The 8,349-nt window shown below is 43.7% G+C and overlaps 1 protein-coding gene across 6 annotated transcripts in view; it reads right to left on the reverse strand.

Annotated features, from left to right (window-relative positions):
• The window catches only part of TSHZ3 (teashirt zinc finger homeobox 3), a 70,670-nt gene that overhangs the window by 59,561 nt on the left and 2,760 nt on the right, over positions 1 to 8,349 (reverse strand). The window lies entirely within an intron of this gene.

Below are 8,349 nucleotides of genomic sequence, written 5' to 3' on the forward strand. Positions count from 1 at the left end.
AGATAAAAATTAGCATGTTTGAAGTAATCGTCCGCAGCTTGACATCTGCATAGTAAATTTTAAAGGAAAAAAATGTGTCAGACAGCCCTGAGCCGCTTCGCCCTCCCCCCTTTCATTAGCTCACTGCCAGGGTGGCACTGCTGAACCTCATTACGGCAAGAGGATTTATGAAGCTGAACCCAATGGCAAAGAAAAGGCATCTGTCAATAATTGTAGGGAGCTGCACTCACAGCTTTGAAATCTCATTAAGTATGCAGTTATCAGGCATAAAGATCAAAAACATTACTCAACTCCGACAGAATCTTATGGAGGAACATTAATTAGCAACAGGCCTACAGTACAAAAAAAAAAAAAACACACAGACTTCCTCTCACACCTGCCCAACCCACAAACCTAAAGCAACACTCCCCCTCCCGCCCGAAAAAAAATAATTCCCAGCATCTGAGACTGATCAAGAACATGAAACAAGAGAGACACATACAGAAAGGGGGAGAGGGAGGAAAGGGGTGGGCGGCGGGGAGGGAGGGAGGAGAGAGGAGGGCGGGGAAATTCAGTTGAGAAAGGCTTGGCGGTGAGGAGAGAAAAGGAAGAAGCTGTCAAACTTGAGAAGGATGTCAGCACTGGCCCTGATTACAGGGGCCTATGGAGTTCTCAGACCTTTTATCATCCTCACCATCAAAACCAGCTGAAAGTCACCGCAGGAGGGCTGGTGGCTGGCCCGATGCAGCCCAGGCCCAGGCTGGGACCCCCAGACCCTGTCCTCGGCCCCTGTTCACCTGGCCCGCCGGGATGCTAGGCCTGGTGCCCAGGAGACAGGCCCTGCCCAGCCTTCCGCAGCACCCTGATTTCCCAGCCTGTTCTGCAGCCAGCCCGTGAAAGCAACAGCCAGACCCAGCTCCCTGGGCCTCAGGCACAGTCGAGGGAACCACTTGCTGTCACTGCATCTCAGCACCACCCGCAAACACCTTTTTCTTCCTCCAAAGAAGAAGAGGCATCCCCTTCTCCCACATCCACTTTCCCTTATTTTCTTTCTGTGTATGCCTGATTTACAGACTCCATGCCTTACAACACACCGAAAAACAAAATATAAATGCAGAGAATTCACACCCAAGCCTTCAGGCCAACACCGGGTCATGAGACCTCTTGGCCTTTGTAGTACAAGAGACAGAGCCCGGCTGATGACAGGGGTCAAACCTCCCTGCTAGGTTGATTCCTGGTTATCCACAGGGAGAAAAGTAAACGACAAGGTTCCTCTCCCACCACATCCTCCACCTCCTGCAAGCTATGATGGCAAAGAAGAATTCGAACGTGTTTGGAAACATCCCGCAAGAACTGTGTGCTTGGGGTCTCTGGCAAACTTATGTCCTACAGTGGCCTGGATCCAGGGCAGGTGCATGGAGATGTGGCAGGGGGAGTCTCAAAGGTCACTCAGGTTTCTGTCAAACAGGCGACGTCGGCCAGCTCCGTGGCGGGATGTGCAACAGTCAGGCACGGTCCTCAGATGCCCCCATGAAAGGTGTATAACAATAGCAATAAATAATAATAATAAAGCATATGTTCTGTGCTAATTTCCCTTATTGCACTGTTACAGAAAGGTGGCTTTCTCTTGTTACCCATAAGCACATGCTCCTATGTTCTCTGTCTCTCTCTCTCTCACACACATACACACACACACACACACACACACACACACACGTGCACACACAGCACTTCCCATAATCCCACACCATGAGGATGAGAAAACCTACAGAACAGCCTCTCCCCTGATCTGAAAACTCCACTCTCATTCTTCTCTGAGCTCCTTTTCCATTCCTATACCTCTTACTTCATTCCATAGGCCCTTCTGAAGTGTTTACCTGTCTCCTCTCCAGAAATAATGGTCACCTTAATTAGCCACATCTTTAAGGAAAGGGGAACTAAGATTCCTAGGCAACCAACCTGAAGACCCTTTCAAGCCAAGGCCCATCCTTTCCAATCACTGACTCTCCTTTGGAATATCAATGAATACAGCTCGGATACATTGTCACCTATGACCGAAAAGAGTTGAGAACACTTGTCTACAAACCAGACTTGACGAGATGGAATTTTAGCAGGAGTGTTACAATAAGGTGTTTATATTTTTTATGTGCTTACCATATTACCTTTATTATGTGTAACATCAAAGTGATTATAGCAATTACATTTAACAGAATTAATTACAGAACTTCCCACCATCCCGGGATACATAATGCATTAGAGGTAAGGCAAAGAAAGAAAACATCTTGATTGTAGTAACTATTGTTGGTGTGTATTTTCCCTGGCAGCAGTGCCAAACCAACTGCAGCTTTCAGGAAGGGCAGGGCAATGGAGACGGAGAGCTTTAATCAAAAATGAGGTATATTCCCCTTACCTTAAGTAACACTTTTGCCTAATAATATGTTGGCGCTATTGGACATATAAAATCAATTTAATTTTTTAAGCATGAATCTTTAAAAGGCACTGGTTAATCCACCCAACCAATGTTACTACATAAAGGAGAAAGCACATGGGTGAAAGACTTACAAGCCTTTACGTATGCAAAATAAATTCACTCAAGGCTTCATTAATATTAATTTAAATTCAAAATCCATTTACATTAAATTGTTCATTAAAAATTGCCTATTTTATGCAACATGCATTCCTCAAAGAACTCAGAGGAAACTGAATACATAGGACTAGATTTAATGACGGGGATGGAAAATCAAAAGGAAATGAATTGGAGTCATTTCATGTATATTACCAAACAGCCCTTTGCTCTCCAAGGGATGGGATCCAGTTTGGGGAAAAAACAGGCATTCAAAGTAGTTTGCTTTCTGCTACTATAAACTTGTGAACGTGACCTTCCGGTCTACCCAAGAGGAAGAAGAAAACAAGAGAAATTGGTGGAATGGAAGCCAGTCCAAGACCAGACTGGGGAAGGAAGCAGGTACCACCTCAGAATCTCACCTGGACTTACAGCATGGAGAGTTAGGCTTGCTTTTTAAAAAGTTACATTAGGGAACATTTGCCAGTACCCATCTTGGTCTAGAATTAATAGTTTCTCTCTCCCTATTCACTCCGCCCCCTGCAATCCTTTATTCCCAAGCAAGGGAATCAGGAAGATGATGACAAGAAGTTGGTGAGTTCCTTGCTTTGGCGCCCTCCCCCTTGAAGACAATCTGAACTTACACTGTTTCCCCAACAGCTGTTCTGGATGAAGAAAACACAGTCATAATTAATAACATGTGTCCTGACAGTATGAATTAATAATTTATCATTAAGCCCAAACAAATTTAAATGATTCTTCAAGAGCCACACCTTAGCACATTTGAGAAAAATAAGGTAAGGAGATGGTCAAAAAGTCCGGGCAATGTGACCTTCAGAAAAATGCTTTCCCGACCCCCAATACGTCTCTTAGGCCACTCTTGTTGAAATACTAAAATAATTTACAGAATTGAAAGTAATTAAACCCGAGAATCTAAGTGCTGATCAAATCAAGTGTATGTGCTCAAAATGTCTTTTTTTAAATGGGGCTTATAAAATATTCACTATTTGGTCAAGGACACTGTGTAATCTTTCTAATAAAGATTCCTAAAAGTGGAGTATGACAGTCGTTCAGGCAAGTGGTCATAAGCAGATTATGTTCTATTACTGTTTTTTTTTTCACTTCCAAAAACGCATAGCGTCTTTCTAATCACAAACAGTAACCTGAATTTTTACACCCATGTCTAACGTAAATGTTTACAAATGTTGAAAAATTTGAGAAAGCTACCAGATCTATGTATCCGTTCCTTAAAATTCAGGTAGAAGACTCCAGCAAGAAAAAGAAATATTCATAGCCATTGTTTAGTAGAATTTGAAAATTAATTTAATGACTAACTGCAAATACTGGAAACTAGAATTAATCTGTCTAGATTTTTTTTAAAGGCTTACAGACGTTTAAATGCAAGTATCGGGACACTTTATCAACCTAACATAAAATTGTCATCTTATCTTATTATATGACTATTTTATGCATGTGTCAAAAGAATTTAAAAATGACTGCCTGTCTATTGAGTCTAATTACAACTGCACATTATCTGTCTCGATGTACCAGTCCATACCATTGTTACCAAATACAATATATTGTATTCACCTTTCATTTTTAACTTCAGACAGAGAAACCACAATTTGGAGCATAACTAGAACACACACATACACACACACACGCGCACACACACACACTGAACACCTGAGAGGGTCCGGGGTGAGTGATACCACTGTGTTGTTCTGTCCTATTTCCTTGCACGGGCTGCAGGATGATGGTACAGGGGTGTTACAAAAGAGCTTCTCTGAAAGGCCTACCTACCTGGGCTGCACAAAAACACAGAAGGTAGACACACACCCTATTTTTTTTTTTCTACTACAAGACTAAAGCTATTTTTATAGTTTGTCCAGTGACAGGCAGGAATAAAAATGGGCCAGCAGGAAAGCCTCACAAACTACACTCGGCATAACTGGCCTGCTCCTGTTACTGGATTAAACATGGCTGTGGGGCACCAGGACCAGGGCTCCCTATCCTCTCCCTGCTCCTTCCCCGCCTGCATCCACAGCCCTCGCCCGGCCTGGCTCTGCCAGACACCAGGGAAAGACAAAGGCCCCCAAAAAGGGCCAGGTGCTTCGCCCTCAAGAAGGTGACCCTTCTCTCTCCAGAAACCCAGAAGGGGAGGGCAGGGAAACGAAGGGTTTTCGTTCTGGGAACTCACCTGGGTTTCACGGCATTTCCCCCGGCCCTGAGCAGTCACCTTTCATTCTAATCAGTTTACAAAACAATCTTTAGTTTAAAAAAAAAAAAAAAAAAAGAGGAAAAATGCAGACTTGCAAGGCAATTTGGGGAATAACTGCTGATACATCAGTTATTGACTACCTGGCTCCTGTTTACGAGCACGCTCAAGGCAAAACTGAGAACAAAATGACAACATCAACTGCTCACAATCAAGGGTGGCCCTGGAGAGCACTGAAGCCCTAACTGACAGTTGTCAAGATAATGGGGGCACAGCAGCTGATTCGGGAAGCTTCTCTCCCCTGTGTGGATGTCCAGGGGAATAGCCTTGCCTCCTGCCCTCTTTGTTTTTCCCCTTCAGCTTCTTGATTTCTCTTTTTTTAGAATTTACATTGCTCCTTTCATTTTGTAGGAAAAGGGGTGCGGGGAATCACAGAGCGACCAAAACCAGTCATTTTGTCACCTTGCTACAGGGTAGAACGTCTGTCCAAAGGAGAGACGTGTGGCAGGTTTGAGAGCAAATAAATTCCCAAGGCTGATGCCGAAATGCCTTCCTGAATGCTCCGTGTACTTCCAAGAGAGAAAAGCTCCTCTCTGGAGCTGCCTGGTATGTGCACGAGACTTAGGAAGGTTGGGATGGTGTTACTTGGACACCGCCAGGTGTGCCACCTTTTAGTTTGCCCGTGTCTACCGGCAAAGTAAAAACCCCCAGGCTGTGCCACCATGAGCTTATCCTATTCCTTGGGGACCCACAGTGATCTGTTACCCCAGCAGGTCCTAAGGGCTCCAAACCACTTTGACAGAAGTCAAGATGCTTGAAGGTTTACCTTTGCAGTGGGACCACCTAAGAACTCCATGGAAGGTTATTCTCTTTCACCAAATAAGACTCAAAAGGTCAGTGGCAAGTTGTCGTTTGTTGGATTTTTTTTTTTTTGAGGGGAGGGTGGAGTTTAGGCAATGGCTTTTAATGATTTTACACTTCCTTCCAGAAAATGAACAGGAAAGAATAAAACGTGATCTGCTATTAAGTACTGCTTGACTTTCTTTTCCGGTATTATCAAAAAATACTTGTTGAAAAACAAATGCTACGCATAGGAGAGTGGGAAAATGGTCGTTTTGCCCAAAGGACAGGGGCCCCTGTAACCCCGCTCCTCTGAACTTCTACAGGCAATAGCTTTTGTCCAGCACAAATGTATAGCCCTTTAAAATTACATGCCTGGAGAAAGGAAACTCCTGCCCAGGTTTCTCTTCAGCAGGTGAAGAAATTTCTCTCTCCCCCTTTAAGGAAAGACACTAAGCCGTGCATAATTTCTATCAAAAACAGAGAAATCCTAAAGGGCAGAAATACGTCTTTTCAGGGATTCTTGGAGCCTGCTTTGGCCTTCTGGAGAACAGTGTTACATTTGGCCTAGATGTAAAAACTGTGTGCACCTGTGTGCTATGTCTGCACGCTCTCCCCAGCTCTCAGCCCTTTGTGGTTGTTATTCTACCCCCAGACCATTAAAAGGGCCCTAATTCCTATGACATGATTATCCAGGTACCAAAGCCCATTTGTCACCTGCAGCAGAAAATTGAGTTAATGCACAACTAAAGGCAGCCAGGACTGTGTAATATCAACTTGATTACATCAAACTAGCTGCAAACCTAATTCTGCTGGATGACACTGCGTCGAGCTTGTCATCTCCAATCATTAAAGCTGTCAGGAATCCATCAGGTTTACAGCTAATTAGGTGAACACTAATGAAGCTGGCAAAACAACTTTTCTTTTTTTATGGCTGAACGGACCTTTCAGTTTGGAGGGGGGAAAAATTCTCCAGTCTCCTCAAGGTTGCTGGGGAATGGATTTCCAGTTACCAATCAGCAGACATCTTTCTTTTTCCCCACTCTCTATCAGTACAAAGCAATCAATTTGTCAGCACTCCCAGTATGCCACAAACGCAGGCATGAACCTTATAACTTGCAGCTAGGAGAACTGAAAAAAGGAGAAAAAAATGGGAAGTTTCTTGTCCGTCCAAATAAACAAACAAACTCACACAGCGCACTTATTGGCCTGTGCATACTTATCACCAGCCTGGATGTGGAAGGTTTTTTTTATTCCTCCACTCTCCTAAATAAGTAGCCCTTCAGACATTCCCCCCCTCCTCCACACGTCCATTAGGCAGAGGCATTCTGATAAAGTAAATCCAAAACCCGGGTATGAGAAAGAAAAAAAGCACTCATGCTGCCAACTTCTGATTGACCATTAAGCTATTGATGAATGTGCCTGTCAGGAGAGAGACAATTAAATCAAATATGAAACAAAGTCGTTTTGACGGGTCATTTTGATAGAGCAAAACCATTCTTCCAGCTCCTATTAGTAGTGCAGTCAAGTTTTTATATAATGAATATTTCTTAACTGACCTGAGATTTCCTGGCTGGCTTTTTATAAGGTGCAAAAAGGTCAGTGAACAGGTTGCTTTAAAAAAATAGATAAATAAAACCAACAGCACATTTCCTCCTCCTCTACTATTTTTAGCAGAAATTTATCAAATAAGAGTCTCAGATTGGCAAGGTGGGAGAGAAAAGATGAAGCAAAGGCGGAGAGGATTCTAAACCAAATGTAAAGATGCAGTCACATATGGTTCATTTGATTGAGGCACACAGATACCTTCAAATGTGCATCCAAAAAGGAAAGAAAAAAATCCCAAAGACTGGAAGCAGTCCAAGACACTCCTACTGCCCAACTTTGTGAAGGAGTCCTCCAAACTTTGAGAGTTTATTTTGGGTAGATAAGCTCATTGCTTGAGCTTGGAATTTAAAGTAGAAGATGGGATAGGCAAAAAGCACCAGCCAGGAGGTGACTTGAGAGGCAGCACCCTCCCTACAACCACTACTGGGATTTTCAAACTTTCTAAATTTGGGTAACCCTGAGGACAGAAAGCAAAATTTGTAATATATGCCCCAAACCACGTCTGTTTTCTTCTACGATTTTCTTAGGACAGGACAGTACATTTTGGGGAGAAGAAAGAACAGCATTTCCTCTCTGTGATCCTGTGTGAGAAGACTCAAGTTCAGATGCAGCCGGTGTGTGAGCTCTACCGGCAGTGCCAGCTGAAGTGACAGAAATGACCATCACCATCACCCCCACTGCTACTACAGGCACTCTGGGGCAACATGGGTACCATACTTTCATCCAAAAAGGGCACCAGGCAATGCCCTGACCCTTCTCCCTCCCCTCCCTTCTTCCACAAAAGCAAAGAACAGAAAAGAAAGGAAGAGAAGGGGAAAAAAAAAAAAAAAGGAAAGAAAAGAAACGAACCTCCACTTAACCCTCCCCTTCAGGCAGCATCTGAACCTCTGCACATCTGAGTGTTACTCATATCAAAATACATCCTGTCCATATGTGGTCCTCTCAGCAATCCGCCCCAAATCCCAGAAGTTGCACTGACAGGGCCCTAGTGACGTCACAGAGCTTGGCCTCACCATTTCAAGTGATTTATTGATGTTTATTGGGAATGAATAGATCAAAGGCAGCAGCATGATGGGCAATCAATCAGTCATCAAATCAAGGGTGGCAAAGGGCCAGAAATCCTTCTTCCAAGCAACATGCC

The sequence above is a fragment of the Tursiops truncatus genome, chromosome 19 (genome assembly GCF_011762595.2).
Source record: "Tursiops truncatus isolate mTurTru1 chromosome 19, mTurTru1.mat.Y, whole genome shotgun sequence".
In the NCBI taxonomy this organism is placed as follows: Eukaryota; Metazoa; Chordata; class Mammalia; order Artiodactyla; family Delphinidae; genus Tursiops; species Tursiops truncatus.